Genomic DNA, 16505 nt, shown 5'->3' with positions numbered 1-16505 from the left:
GGCAAGTATCAGAGAATGAGAGAGAGAGACCCGAGGAGTCTGTAGCACGCATTCTTTAATCTGAGCTCCGGAGTCACACAGCAGCTCACTCATCCTATTCCCCAGGTGAGCTGAGATTAAAAAGAGGCATGGATTTCTCAGCCTATCAATGTCACCATGTAAAAAAAAAAAAAGGTATGCAAGATGCGATATATCGGTGTGGCCATCTTTTAAAAACACAGCCACACATTCTTCATGCAACAGGAGCCCAGAAAAAAGCAGGGGTAGCAATTTTATGCACAAAGTAAATTTCAAACCTAAACTGATTAAAAGAGACAAAGAAGGCCACTACATCCTTGTGAAGGGAACAATTCAAGAGGAAGAGATAACAAATAATTCATTTTCAATCTATTGAGTATGTTAGAAAGCCCATATGCTCCTTTTCTCTTTTCTTTTTTTTTTTTTTTCTTTTTTCTTTTTCTTTCCCTGGTGCTGGGGATTAAACTCAGCACATTGCTCTGGCTAGGCAGGTGCAGCACTACCGAGCTAAATCCTGAGCTTTACATTTCATATTTTTAAAATTTATCAACACATTAATCTTTGTCTTTATATGTTGGGCTACCAAATTGATGAGTTATTTTGGTTCTGAATTTCTTTGCTTTTTTATTTGAGAATTTATGAAATCTGTATATATGAGTAGGATGAGAAGTATTAAGGTCCATCCATCATTCTCCTCTCTCATCTCTGCCTTCTGCAAACTTCCTTTTCTGTCACTACAGCTTATTTGCTGGAAATTTGTTAAGACAAATTTTGTTATGTTATCAATATATCTTTGTACCTATTTTCTACTGATAATGAATATTAATTTTTAAGTAAATTTTATCATAGCTACATTTAAATAAATGGATAATAAATCATTAATATCATTCAGTATCAGGTACATATTACAAATTCTCCAACTGCCTCAAAGATGATATTTGTTTCTCTCAAGTCACACAAATCACAAACATTCCACACATCACTGCACTGTTTTATTATACCAAAGTATATATTGTATTGTAGAAAATATGCATTGTGGGCTGGAGATTTAGCTCAGCGGTTCGGTGGCCTGCCTTGTAAGCGCAAGGACCCGAGTTCAATCCCCGATACCGAAAAAAGAAAGTATGCATTGTGTATATATGTGGGGGGTATGTTTTTACACATATGTGCGCACTATTAAATGAGAAACATGGTCATGAATGTGGTGAGATTTTGCACATTTGGAATAGCAATAGTTTCTCTGGCAACCTTATGATTTCTCTAAATTAGATGCTTGATTTAATTCATAGTCATTTGTTTGGGAAGAATATTACATAAGTATTGGTGTTAAATTCTATCATTATGCTTATAAAAATATAATAAAAATAAGTATGGGATATAATAAAAAAGAAACAGAAAAATCTGATCTTAAAAATGTGAACTCTTTTAGTTGGTTTTGGATTTCAAATATAAGTATATTTCTTTTTGTGGGAAGTTTTATTAGAAAATGTAAGTGATGCAATCAGCAAGCATATGATATTTATCAAGTTAATGGAACCAAGGAGTTTTTAAATCATAAAATTTTAAGGACAGTTTCTCAACTATAATATGTAACTTTGTTTTATTTGTAAATACAATATTTCAAAAATATTATATAAAAAGAAGCTGAGAAAGAATATATAATGTTTGAAGATCATATCAAACTAATAATGTATTTGGATTATCAGTCTGTGTGGCATAAATTTTTGTTTATTTCATATGCTTTTTTGCTGTCATATATATGTATATTTGAAATTTTTATTTAGTGTCTTCATTTCTTGTCATGTATGTTTGCAATCTTTAATAAAAAATAAATAAATAAATAAAATAAAACACAGCCACACAGAGCAATGCAAGTGCTGTTTCCTTCAAATTCATATCCAAACTAGTGAAAGCCACAAATCCATAATTGCCAAATCTTCAGAGCTCTCAAATACATTCACTATGTTTCACCGACTTACAGATACTATGGAAACAATGAAGTTCTCTAAGCTCCAACAAAATAGCCAAAAAGACCAATAAAGGGAAAAGCAATGTATCACACCAGGAAAAAAGAATAGCACTTCCAACCCTAAAAGGAGAACACTGGGTCATGTCACTAGCTTTCTCTGGTGTGCAGCCAGCTTCCAACATGGCCTCGTGATCCTTGGTGTTTGGATCACACCTGTGTGAGTCACTCTCTTAAAACAAGAAGCTTTCACTACCTATCCTCTGCCCTCCTTGCTTTGGGGCCTGTGCTGAGGAAATACATCAGAAGGAGAAGCACAGGGAGGGGCAACAGTATTCACCAGGGCCTGGATATGGACAGGAGGAAGAGATGACAGGTTCACGGTCTGCGCGGAGGGCAGCACTCTCAATGTGCCACGGGGGTAGGACCATGGGCTTTTGGGAGACGTTCCAGATTCAAACCACAGCTGGGTGCCAGTGGAGTCTCCTATGCAGGGAGGACTGGACTTGTGGCTGACTTTAGCGAATAGCATGTGTTGAAAATATCCCTCGTGAGGTCGTATTACAAGTAGGAAGAGACGACCCGCTGTAAGGTGGCCTAGGAAGAGACCCAGGTGGCAGGGAGCGGAGGGCTGCCTCCAACAAACAACAGGGAGCTGCAGGCCTCTCTCCAACACACCCAGGGGAACTGAATCTTCCTGCAAGGACCAGTCCCCAGTTGAGTCTTCAGATGACACCACAGCCTTCACCCATGGCTCCAGGGTGATGTGGGCAAGAACTCGAGCCAGAGGGACCAGCTAAGCCTCTCCCGGATTCAGACCACACAGAAACAAACTGTGAAGTGACATATTTTTAGTGTTTTTGGCCACTAAGCTTTAGGATTATTTGTTACATATCAGTAGATAACATTAAAAGCTAAATTGTGTACCCCTCTACCTTCAGGAGCCATATCCTGAAAGCCCAAGACCCTCTTCTGCGTACTTCAGAATGTGTCTGTGCAATGGTGTTTCCCTTAGGAGGAGGCCATCAAGGTGAGCTCCAGTCCTGCCTGACGGTGTCCTTAGAAGAGGAAGAGACACTGGGGTGCACTCACACAGAGAAAAGGTCTTGTTAGGACACAAGAAGTAGCAGCCATCTGCAAGCCAAGGAGAGAAGGCTCAAGAGAAGTCAATCCTTCCTGACACCTTAATCTGAGACTTCTGGCCTATGGAGCCAGCAGAAAATAAATTTGTATTGTTCAAGATGTGCAATATGTGCAGCCCTAGCACACAAATACTAATAACTAATACACCTTACTTTATACATTGCATGGTTTGGTAAACCATCTTACTTCAAAAAAAGCTGTTGGTAGTCAAGGGATGTACATTTAATTACTTGTGTGACTGGTATTGTCAACTAACCTCTTTGGAAATCAATCTCCTCATCTGGAAAAAAGAAAACTCAGACTAAGTCCAGGCTGGCAAATGACACAGGCCAACTTTGACTTCCTGCCAGGCTATATCAATAAAGTTTTATTGGAATACAGCTGTGTTCATTTGTTTGCTTCTGTCTCTGCTGCTTTTGAATTACAACAATGGAGGTCAACAAGAGTTGAATAGCTGCCTCAAAACCTGTTATAATATTTATAATCTGGCTCTTGACAGAAGTTTGCCTGCCATTCCCTGAACTCAATAATCTCTTAAGAATCATCAAGTTTGACAGTTTCACAATCCTGGGACCTAGGACCCTTGGCACCCAAGGGCTGTCCTTACATGAGACCCAGATCTCCTGGATCAGAGAAATTAATGAGGTGGCGCTCAGAGATCTGAGAAGCATGTGATTGTGTTTTGCATTTGTTGCTGTTGTTTATAGCACTAGGAATAGAACCCAGAGCCTCACTCATGCTGGCCACAGTCCCTACCACTGAGCCACACACCCAGCAGGAGACCTAAGGTTTTACAAGCCTTCCTGACATCGACGGAAACTATGGTATTTCCTTCATCTCTCAGCGCAAAACCGTTACATCAAAAACTAGTTAGGAATTATTTTTACTCTTTTTGAAAAAGAGACAAATCAAAATAGTGCTCCTCCCCCTCAAAAAGAATAAAAGACATTTTGAAGAATATAATCCAGTGATTCTTGTAGAATGAAAAAAATAGAAAAATTATATTTAATAATACAAGCATATGGTTTGATCTCTGTCACTTAGATCTCTTTGTGGCATTAGTTTAAAAAAAAAAAACATAACTGTCAGACCATGTGTTTACTTGAGCAGCCACCAAGGACTCTCCTCTAAACTGAGCAGCCTGACCACGTTCGTCTTCTCCCAGGAAAAGGCATTTTGCATTGGATACCTGATCTGCTATGAGCAAAGCAGATTCAACACGGTCTTTCTGAGACCCAGAAAATGAAGTCTAATTTTCATTTATACCATGGAATTCACTAAGAGAAAAAAATTCAGGGCATTAAATGTGTTTTCTAAATGTAAAAAGCTTAAAGAAAGAAAAAAAAGGAACAGGAAGTCATGACACCCACACACTCAGAAGAGGAATCCCAGGACCAAAAACCATTTCCTGCCTTGTAAGGTAACAGAAACGTCTCTTCTTTATCTAAAATCTGGTTCCTGTGCCCCTCAGAACCAAGAACTAAGCCAAAAAAAAAAAAATGGTTCAGGGTTGGCAGAAGAATTCTGCTTCTCTTTTCTTTTCTGGAAAGATAACAAAACTCCAGCCGAGGGTCCTGCCTGAGGTAGGAGGACGAGCAGCCTTCCATCACTTCCTGGAGACCCTTGCCCCACTCTGAGCCAACCTCCCACACCAGCGTTGTCTGGCCTGGGTGTCACCTGAGACCCACCACACACTCGGACTGGTGAGTTCGCGTTGTGCTTTGAGACATCGTCTCCCTGCCCCTCCTCAACCTCCTAGGACAGAGTTTGCTTCAAACGTAGCCAGAGGTCAGTGAGACACAGCCAATAAATAATGTGGTGTATTTTACTTTGAGGCCTGATTTATACAGCGCAAAGACAAAGCAAAGCTTTGCAATTGTCTGCTCTCTTGAGAAAGTGAAGAGAGTCATTCTGGGTCACTTGGGAAAATACACGCTTATTTCAGTCCTGATATCCTCACTTCTTTTCAGCCTCAGAGTTCTAATGATCCATATGGAACAGGTATTAATCGATATTCTGTGCCTGACCTGAATAATTCTATTAGACCAGCTTCATCTCAGAGGAGAAAGCAACTGTCTTTTCCAGCAACATCCTCCTACCCTCGAATTTGCTCCCCTAGGAGGAATGACTCGCCCTAGATAAGTTTTAGGGATTATCACGATCATTTCCTCGAGCAGAAATAGCTGCCCTGAGATGCGTTCCCTCCTAAATGCGAGACAAGCAGGAAACTTGGCTGGAGACCTAATCGCTGCAGACAGACCGATGTTGTTTTTCTCCCAGACAGACGGTGACAGTGCACTGCCCCTGCAATTGGACCAGTACTGTAGAGTACCTGCTGAAAATCAACAGCGCTAGAATCTGTGATGCTTTCCTTCCAACAAAAACAAACAAAAAAGTGATCCCTGAATATAATGATAATACAATCACTTAGAAAGTGGTCCGGCAGTTTCCTACCAAGTTGAATATACACCCACCTTCTGATCCGTCTGTATCATTCTTAAGTACTTACCCAAATACAATTACCCAAATGAAAGCATATGGACATCTAAGCACTTACACACTGATGGATTTATAATCTCCCCAAACTGGCAACAGCTCAAATATCAATCCATGGGCGAACGGATTAAAAACTCGTGGTATATCCATGCAACGGAACATCACTCAGCAATAAAGAGGAATGAACGACTGGTACAAGCATCTTCCTGATGTTGTCAGAAGCATCACACTGAGTAAGCAAAGCCTGACAAAAGGATGCAATATTGAGTCACAAAACTCACGAAACTAATCTGTAGCCACAGGAAACAAATTTTTGGCTACCTGGGGATGGGTGAGAAGAGATGTGAGGGACAGAGGAAGGGAGAGCTTACCAAGGGCATGAGGAAATTTGGGGGTAACGAGGACTTGTGCTCACTATCTTGATGGTGCAGATGGTTTCCTGTGTGTCCAAATTTGTCAAAACATCACACTGCACATTTAAACATGTACACTTCCAAAGATGTGATTCCTGCCTCCCTTCAGTAGGAGACACAAAACCTGCAAACATAGTGTGTGGTACAGTCAGTGGGCATTACAGAAGCCAGAGATCACTTCCAGTGTCCTGAACAGTTTTAAGCTGAGAGGTCTGATCTCTCTCGCTCTGTATTCCTCATCCCCCACCACCGCTCCCATCTGGCTGAGCACCAGGAGAATAACAAATCATGTGTGCTGTTAGTTTCTGGGGATCAGGCTCCTACAGTATCTCCTCTCCGGGAGAAGAATAGAGTTGATATGGACCCATGGTCCTTTCCTTTCTACAAAGACAAAAAAGTGATGGGAGAGATCAAGCTGCAGAGATGCCTGTGAGTCCCCCTGAGCACCCCAGAAATGGGTGTTCAATAGGAATTCACCTCAAACTGAGTCATGGGACCTTCTGAGCTGGTTTAGTCAAGTCTGTAGACTCGTGGGAGGAGGGAAACTCGGGCAGATGCATCCCCCAGGTTCCAACCTGGGGAGACCCTTGTTTTTCTGATCCCCTAGGAAAGCCCCCTGCTTCACCAAGCTGTCAGCCACAGAGGGGGCCCCCAGGAAGATATCACTCTGCACTAAACAGCAAATTAGCTACAAGCTTTTCAACTCAGACACCAAACCTTGAGGTGCTGGTGACAAGCCCTGCGCAGTCTCACACACATCTGCATTAACTCTCCCATCTGAAAGGCAAATATCCCCTCCAGCCCTCTGTGGTTGCAGCGATAGCCTCCTTTCACCTCTTGCTAATCTATGGCTCCCATCCCAGCCCAGCCCCAGACAGGCCTAGATTGCTTCTTTCTGAATCTCAGCTCTGGAAAAGCAGTAAGACTTTGATATGGGTCTTATCCCAGATGAAGGACTCAGAGTGGCCGTCCATGACACGCAGCCCCCTTGGAATACAAGATTCCAAAACCAGCCCAGTGTGGATGGAGTAGGTTCTTGCCCAAAGGACAAATATTCTATACATCTCTCTCACACATGGAAGCCTCTAAATTCATGAAGCTTCCTTTGAATCTGGAGCAGGAAAGGGATGATTCTCAGTCTAAGATTCTCAGATCTAAGCCCAGCAACTGGAGACTCTGGACTTTGCTGTTTAAAATGTTCTCCTACCTACCTTGCCTGCTCAGAGGGCTTCACTGAGGAAGTGAACTCTCCAGAGAAGCGATGCTGTCACTTCCTCAAGAAAGGACGGTGCTTGGGAAATGAGAAGGACCACAGAAGCTCACCATAGGAACGCTGACCTCATAAAAGTTTGCAACCTGAGCCATTTTGCTCCTCGGGGGACATTTGGTAATATATGGGGTCATTTTCACTCGTCACCATTTTGCCTTAGCCAGACATGATGGTAAACATCCTATAGTGCACTGGAGTCTTCCAACACACACTTACACACACACCCACACACACAGGTCCCAAGTGCCCAGAGTATGAGGGTTAAGCAACTTCAATGCACAATAAAAAGCTGTGTCTCTCTAGGGACTTCCCAGATTCAGGGAAAAATATGCCGCCTCCCTTTAAATTTAGCTTCTGAATGTGTTGTTAGGCGAGGCATCCACTTTTTTGGCCTCGATTTCCCATGTCTGCAAAATGGGAAGGGTCACGTCATTTGTTCACCTGTCTCTCTCTTCTTCCCGAAGAGCTACTAATGAATGTTTGCCAAGGACTTTGAAGACTCTAATTACTGTTATCCCCGGGATATCAGCTCAAGATTGCGGGGTACCTGAAAGTCCTGCCGATGGGGAGATTCTGAACAGAAGGAGCCAGTCCTGCCCCAGTTGTTAGGGTTTATCATTCTCAAAGGGCAGTATCAAGCCCTGGGGCTTCAATTACCCAAAGTCAAATTACTCAAATCAGCACTAGAATCTGCTGAAAGAAACTGAAGGTTCTCACAATTAAATCACAGCCTTTCCCAAAGTCCAGGACACGGGACTTCAGCTGCCAACAGGAGAGACTCAGAAAATCTTAGCATATAGAGAGCATTCAACAGGTCTGGGTTGATCAACTGCTTGATGCGTCATTGTGATAAAATATATAATAAAACTGGGGCTGCGTCGAATTTCATTTTGCCGGGAAGCTGCAATACATCAAGCAGTTTTTCCGTCAGTGCTGCCCTTTAAAAATATTTTTAAATTTTTTCAAAGTTTATATTTCAAACTGCTGGAAAGTGACAAAGTCATCTCACAAAATTCTTCCAGAACAGGTGATGATTACATCCAGAGCCCAAGTAGACTGACCTCAAACAAAGACAGACGTCTACAAGTTACTTCACCCCCAGTCCCACGACTTGACTTTGAACCTCCCTCTGAGTCCTCGAATCCACAGCCCTCCAAACCCCCCTGAGCATGTATTACCATAAGACCAGCAGCGAGGAGCCACAGATAAGAAGACACATGGTAGCCCTGCTCCCTGGCATCCAAATGACCTGAGCAAGGTAGGCACTGAACTGCAGCAACCTCAATAGGCTGGATTTGAGTGGTCCAGGTGATGAAGAGAAACTTAAAGGAAAGGTTTGGAAAAGATGGATAGATGTCCCCAGGACTGAAAGCATAGGTAGGTGTTCTGGGAAGACAATATTTAAGAGGCAGCCTCATCGGGGAAGGTGGTTCACTCCTATAATCCCACTACGGAAGGAGGCTGAGGCAGGAGGATAGCAAGTTTGAGCTCCACATGGGCAACCTACCCAGTCTAAAAATTTAAAAATACACTAAAAAGGATGAAGGATTATATCAGTGGTAGAGCTGAGTAACACAGAGGGGAAAGCAGCCTAGGCCTTCCTACTCAGCTCTGTCCCAATTGCAAGATCATCCGATTTCTCAGGCAGAATTTTACTGCAAGGGTAAAAGTCTTGAGTTTGGGCATGGGTTTGATTCTCTGTCACTGCAGTGCATGGCTGTGAACTTGTCACTAATAAAAAAGGAACTGAGCTAGATCTGTGATCCTCAAACCTGAAGCCTGAGATCCTGAATCTGTAACCAGATCCTATGGGATGTTCACGGTGCTGGTTTGGGGACTCAGCCCTGAGGGTCACTGAAGAGAGTTTGGTCAGCTGAGAGCACGGTCTGGCACCCTTTGGGGAAAACCATTGCTGTGGTTGGAGTGTGGCCCCCACAGTTTCATGTTGGAAGTTTGGTCTTCAGTGCGGCCATGTTAAGAGGCAGTGGGACCTTTGAGGACTGAGACCTAATGGGAGCCTGTTGGGTCATCGACAGCCTTGCCCCCGAGTCAGTTCTCACAGTCAAGTCATTACAGAGAGGAGATGCGGCCCCGTACCTCGCTCTGGCTTCCTGTCTCCCCCTCACATGTGTCCCCCTGCCATGGCAGTGCCATCCTCCATACTGGCATTATGCCCTTGAACTTGCTGACCCTGGAGCTGACTACACATACTTTCTCGATAAAGCTGCCAGCTGTAGATATTTTGATACAGTCATCAAAATGGGCTGATACAATCAGGCACCGTGCACATCCAGCCAAAGGCTGTCAGGAGTACCGGCTTTTGGTGAAGCTGTAACCACTACCTACGCAACTGCAACATTTTCCTAGGACTTTGACACCAGGGCCTGGGGACATCTCCGATGCCCGGCTCTATGACACAGAGAGGTCCTGAATTTTGCCATATATTAGGGGCTTTGCCGTATTGACCCCCTGAAATTGTCATCTCATTCTAATGAGCCAGTTAAATGATGCAAAAGTGCTTCGTTGTGTTGGCATAAAAGAAAGGAGATGAACATGGGTCTCGTGTGAGATTTTAAACACGTACATACACACACACACAGCACACCACATGCCAACACACCCTGAAGTGAAACACAGGAAGGGGTGGAGGCCAGAAAAAGGGACCTAAGAGAGAAAACAACCCAGGGTAGACAACAGATAAACTACTCTTGTGGTTGTGTCCAGACCATAGGGATTGAATCAGTTCTGGAAAGTGGTTACCTCCCAGAGCTGCTCAGTTCTCTTGGGGTGCATTTCGACTGTGTTTTCTTCAAATGGGGAGCTGTGTGGCTGCAACAGCACCTTCCATCCACATAACACAGAGGGGACCTCCCGTTAGACGCCCAGTAGAACAGATACCCTTTCACCCACGGCAGACGGGAATTCATCCTCACAGGGAAAGCCACAGCTGTTCTCTGCCAGGAGCACTACTTTTTATTTCTTTTTAATGAGAGAAGCTGAAAAACTAAGTCTACTAGCTGAAACTGCCAGGGAAATTCAAGACAGCAGATGCAATTATTAACTCGGTTCAAATGTATTATTAATACTAATGCTTCACTGTGTTGTAGCATTTTCTGGCTTCAAAGTCATTTACAAACATCAACTAATTAATCCTTACCTCAGCACGGTGAAGTAATTAAGTGTCATTATCACCATTTGGCAGAGGGGGAAACTGAGGCAGCCAGAGATGAGTGCCTTGCCCAAGGCCACAGAAAGGATGTGCTCTCAGAAGCGCAAGCGTTTTTGGCTTCCAGCTACGCCCTTCAGAGTCCCCACCGCTGGAGAAAAGTGACATCCGCTGGTGGGACCCGTCCCTCCAAAGTCAGCAGTGATGGAGAATGCCCCCGGCCCTGCTTTCCATGGCACCTTGTTACAAGGAATCAGACTTGCATGCATGTTTCATTAGTGTTTTCCTTCCTTGTTAATTTTTTTTAAGCACATTGACTTAAGGGAACTGCCAAAGCATTTTAATGGTGTATGAAAAATAATCACAATCAAACCTTCTGCCCACACAGGGAGAATTCAAGGCTGGCCTCTGGAGCAGCACTTTCTTTCTTCCTTGCATATTTGTAGCCACTGCATTTCTGTGCCACGTAGCTCAGCTGTAGCCAAAAGCTTTCTTTCTTTAAGAAAAGAAAATGAACATTGAAACTTAGCAGGCTCAGCCAGAAGAGCCGAACTTTTTGTCTTTATTGCCCTTTTGCAAATCCTATGCACCACCCTTCCAGTCCCCTGAACTTTGATCAGAGAGGCCAGCCCCACTAGAAAAGTTCACTTGGGCTGGTTTGGCTTGGTTGGTTTTTCTCTTCTTTTGCTGAATTTTCCCTCATTCTCTGCTACATTTTCAAGTCTTTGCTTCATCAAGAAAGCTGAGGGCTGCCCCTGTCTAGGTCTTCCCCACCCTCAGCCCACGGGCCCTGCGGTTGGTAGTTGCAGGGCTGAGACAGACCGAAAGCACCAGGGTGGCACGTCCTCATGCTGCCGAGGTCCACAGGTGCCCTCAGAGCCACAGTGAATGTCGCCGTTTCCTGGGCCCCTCCCTGCCCCTGTCCTTGGCAAACAGAAACATACAGCACAAGGGAGAGGTGGAGGGTGGGGGCTAAAGCAATGGGGAGCTTCCCACAGCAGCTTCTGCCTGGACAGAGGCCCCAGGTCCTGCCTCAGTCCTGCACCCCAACCTGGCCTTCTTTGACTGCAAGAAGCAGGTCAGCAACACTCCCCAGCCTGCTCACCAGTGCCGCTCTGCCCTGTGGGGCCATGAAATTGCCCCAATGAGCTTTTAAACACCACACAGTTTTGAAAACATATAAAATATTTCTTAATGCAGATAAAGTAAAAACTTGGCCCCCCCAAATATAAGGACCCAATTCAAAAGTGGGCATCTGAAATGAACAGACATTTCTCAGACAAAGAAGTAAAAGCAGCAAGTAAATATATGAAAAAATGTTCCACATCACAGGTCACTCAAGAGATGCAGATGAAAACAACACTGAGATTCCACCTCACCCCACAAAGAATGGCTGCTATCAAGAAATCAACCAATAACAAATGTTGACAGGGATGTGGGGAGAAAGGAACCCTTCTCCATTGCTGGTGGGAGTGCAGACTGGTGCAACCACTATGGAAATCAATATGGAGATACCTCAGAGAGCTGGGACTAGAGGTTCCATTTGACCCAGCCATCCCTCTGCTGGGTATCTTTCCAAAAGAAAACAATCATATCACAGTGATACATGTGCACCTATGTTTATAGCAGCATAGTTTGTAACAGCTGAAACTTGGAAACAGCCCAAATGCCCATGAATTGGAGACTGGTTAAAGAAGATGTGGTTTTTCTATAAAATGGAGTACTGCTCAGCCATAAAGAATGAGAACACAGATTCATTCATAGGGAAATGAATACTTATTTAGGATATACTCCTAAGTGAAATAAATAAGTCACACATGTGTAAATACTGAATAGTTTCTCTGGTGCGAAAAACTATAATGGTAAATAAGATTCTAATGAGATAATTGACAATGTGAAATAGGAAGAAAAGGGCTAAAGGAGTAGGGAAAATGGGAAGGGTAGGGGAAAGGTAATAAAGGAAAAGAAAAAAATGTAAGAAAATGAAAAAATGGAAATGAAGTGTTTGTAAATGGGGAGGGGAGGAGGGGTGAAGGGAGGGCAGGGACAAGGGGAAGAAATGAGAACCAAGACCTGTCATGCAAAGGTACGAGATCCCAAAGATGGATGTAACTGCACTAAAATGCACCAATAAACTCAATGAGAAAAAAAAACCTTGGCTTGGCAATTAGGGGAATCACATTTGGGTGATGAAACCACAGAGAAAAGAAAACTGTGAGAAAAGAAAATACCGTGAGAGATGCAATAATGGCTACTTTGCAGGGTATGGGAAGTTTCTGGGCAACTGGCAGAGCCCTCTTTCCTAACCCAGGGTGGTGATGGACACATTCAGCACATTATTCAGTGATTGCTAAGTTAGACATTTTATAGTTTTGGGTATCTCTTATTATTTAGAGTTTTAATGAAAGATTCAATGTTCACTTTGAAAAAGAATTAGAGCATTCAAAGCAGGCCAAAGCCAACTGGACATCACAGCTGGAAATAACGAAAGTCATCCGATGGGTGAATCCATCCCCGAGCACTTCTGGGTGAAAGACGCAGAATGACGGTGAGATGCTGTCAAAAGTTCCGTCTCCTGGGTTCAATATTCTATGACTATGACAGTAACTCCAGCGTTGAATGTGACGCTCCCAGGCTCCCTCTTACTTCACACTGATCTTGGTCTCCTGTCACTTCCCTGCCTGTACTGATGCTTCTCCTCCTACCCGTAACATCCGTCATCCACCACAGCCACTCGCAGGTGCTGACCGGGCGCTCTCCATGGGTTGCCTCACTTTGTCCTCACAGCACCTATGCAATGCAAGCGTCATCTTCCCCTCTTCAAGATGGCACAACTTGGGCACAACATGTGTAAACAACTTGAACGAGGGCCTGGTCCTCACCCAGATTTGTCTCAACACCCCTGCACTTTTTCATTTATAGCACTGCGGAGGTCGGGAATTCAGCTTACAAGTTCATGGTCCTGAGTTCAATCCCTGGTACAGAGAGAAAAAGAAAAAGAAAGAGTAAAAACACTTCTAGCACTGACTCTTTTCTTCTCCAATGAACTCATAAAGAGGAAAGTTCTAGCCAAGTAGCTCCCAACAAGGAAGATTTATGAACCCATTTCTGTGCAGGACTAGACTAACTGGGATCAGAGAACAGCTAGGATTCTGTAACAACAATGGGATGACACTGCTTGCCCCCTACCATCAGGACAAGTCTTGTAAATGACATTTCCTCTTCTCTAAAGATGGAAACTCGTGTCACCTCGGTGCCTACCTCAAAGAGCTCTCCTTTCACTCATCTGAGTTCCTGCTATGGACCAGTTGCTCCTGAAGGGCGTTTCAGATCTGTGTTCAGCTGCTATAAGATCCTTGTCTGAATCCTGCATCCCCGAAAGTGGGCTACACAGTCCCACAGGGTTGGAAGGACACCTGCACACACTGACCACTACTTTCTCTCTGCTTGGTTATGTCTCCATGCAGACTGAGTTCCTTGAGGCCAGGGACTACACCTTACTCATTTTCCTACTTATGTGTTCAGCAAAAATCCTTGTATATCATACATTTTGATGGATGTTTTTTAAACATATGAGAGGAAATATGTTTTTTAAATATATGAGACCTGCATATGAAGGTCTTTTGTAGATGGTTAAATTCAGAGGGATTCAATACAGCAATTGGAATCAGTGGGATGTGTCGAACAGAAAGGGCTTAAATGCAGGGAATTTGATACTCACAAAATTCCTAAAAGGACAGGGAGAGGGGATTAGCCAGGGACTGAGCTCCAAGATTAGGACTTATTACCTCGTGTCAGAGTGATCTACCTTATACAACCCTAGTCACGCCCAGAAAACGCCTTTCAGTTGCAATTCTCAAGACTACAAGGGAGATGTGCACTTCAGCACATAAACAAATGCAGCCAGCCCGGTGCTTATTAACTGTCCTCTGACCAAGCACACAAGTCCTTTGGTTTCTTCTTCTACGCTGACCTTACCTCATGTTCCAAGTCTCTGGGAACACAGAGAATTAGGGCAGTCGCCATACCCGAAGCACTGTACTCCGTCTGCCCTGAGTGTGGTAGGCCTGGAGCACAAAGGCCCTTCACGACCGTCCCCACCAGCCTGGCCACCCGTCATTTCCAGCAGCCCCCTGCGCAATCCACTCGCTCCAACTGTCCCTCAGGCCTCTACCAATCAGAAGCCGCTGCGGCCTTGTATACGCACTGGAGATGTGCACCTCCGGGAAGCCCCCCACCGAAGCCAGAGCGAGGCTGAGGTTCTCCCCGGCACATGACACAGACCTCTGTCTCAGCACAACCACGTGATATGGAAAGTGTCTGTTTGCACGTCTGCCTGTCTCACCAGACTCTGAGAACATCGAGGGTAGGACTGGATCGTATTCATTTCAGCACCCTAAGGCCTGCGTGATGCCCACACATAGCGGGTAGCCAGGACATGTTTGTTTCATTGGTTGGACCTGCCCTTGAATGAGAAGGGTCCACTGAGACCCGCGTTTCCTATTCCACCTATCTTTTTCTTACCTACCTACTAGTCATCAGTTAGTCCCAAACCGGCTCACACCAAGATCATATGGTGAAATTTTTAAATGCAGACAGATCATAGACACCCACCCAGATGACTTCAAAACTCTCCCCATTGTGTAATTACAATCTGTAGCCAGGTTTGGGATTGTGCTTATGTTCGGTCAGAGAAATGAGAACTGATGTAAAAATGATCCTTTGGAAGAAATGGAAAGAAATAGTTGCATTCACACAAATGCTGGACATTGCTACAGCCAGGCGGGGAGGGAAAGGGGGAAAAATCTTGTCACAAGTACTGAAATTTTAGCTTTTTAGAGCAATCAACCTCCAGCAAAATAAATTTAGTCAAAGACAGTGCAAAAATCCAGAGCACCGTCAACTAAACCATTTCTTCTTTCAAGAAAGCAATAGAAGAAGAAAAAAAGTACCCAGGCTCCTTAACTAAAGCCTACAAACTTGAGTCTTTGGTAAATGCCAAAATATCTTTGATAACACATTTATGCACCTATAAAAACAAGAAATTCAGTCAGAAATCCCAATAAATGATTCTGAGCCTGTCTTAAAGCCATACAGCTGCAAAAACATAAAATATCTCTCAGATTTTTAGAGTAATTCCTTTAAAAAAAAAAAAAAGCCAGGAGACAAAGTTAAAATAGAAGAGCTTTTGGAAATTTTAACAGTAAAAATATGATTTCTTTATCTTTTTGTTTGATGTCTTTTATTTGTTTTTGCAAAACTGACAACCTCTGAACTATGTAAAGACTGTGTCTGTCCCACCAGAGGGAAGCAAGGAAGGATTTGTGGTTAGGGATGGGGTTGGCAAAGGGTATGGGTTGAAAATAAGTTGAATTTTTATTGCATGGCATCCAGCTTGACCTCTGGCAGAAATTTTGCCATTAGCACAGATGCAAATAAGAGACAAAATTAAAAAGGCATTGTGACAAGTTCAAAGCTCGGTGTAGAAGGAACGTCCCATACCATCCTGACTTTGAACCAAGCCAGCGATGGGTAGGAAGATACCAGCGGTAAAGAGCACTCCCCAGCCCTGGCCCCCTACCCATGGCCAGCTCGGTTTGGCCGTTCATGGAGCCCCCTCGGCTGTCTTGGCAGTGCCTTTACTGCCACTCTGACCAGGCTGGATGTGCTTGTCGGCTCAGCTTCTCCCCCTGGGCACAGCAAGAAGCTTCTGTGTTGTAATTCCAGGTCTAGCAAGCTTGGGACGTCTTTCACAGTTCTTGTGTTGTTATTAGCTTAGTGACTAACTGAGAGGTGTCTGGCTTTTGAAACAGTGCCACAAAAAACTTCTCTCTCATCTCTGAGTGATGTCAGTCCCATAAACAGAAGAGTTGGAAGAAACAATAGGGGTTTCAGTGGTAACATTTAACGAGGTGGACCCTCCTTGTCCCAAAATCTCACATGATGTTCACTTGCTGCACCAGGCAGGAATGCTAAGGGAATCTCGGTTATGGATTCAGACTGAAAAATACTTTTAGTTCCCTGACTGAGATT

General features: G+C 44.0%; 1 long non-coding RNA gene across 1 annotated transcript; it reads right to left on the bottom strand.

Annotated features, from left to right (window-relative positions):
- Positions 1–10899: 10899 nt before the first annotated feature.
- LOC104860256 lies at positions 10900–14592 on the bottom strand. The gene is made up of 3 exons (XR_779640.1): positions 14451–14592; positions 13355–13447; positions 10900–10968 (listed from the first exon to the last, which is right to left on the bottom strand). It is a non-coding gene; the product is annotated as an uncharacterized LOC104860256 (long non-coding RNA).
- Positions 14593–16505: the final 1913 nt, after the last annotated feature.

Source organism: Fukomys damarensis, unplaced genomic scaffold, assembly GCF_012274545.1.
Source record: "Fukomys damarensis isolate Sample0158 unplaced genomic scaffold, DMR_v1.0_HiC HiC_scaffold_10, whole genome shotgun sequence".
Classification (NCBI taxonomy): domain Eukaryota; kingdom Metazoa; phylum Chordata; class Mammalia; order Rodentia; family Bathyergidae; genus Fukomys; species Fukomys damarensis.
Note: the sequence above shows the minus strand (reverse complement) of the source record. Positions and strands in the feature narration are given on the sequence as shown.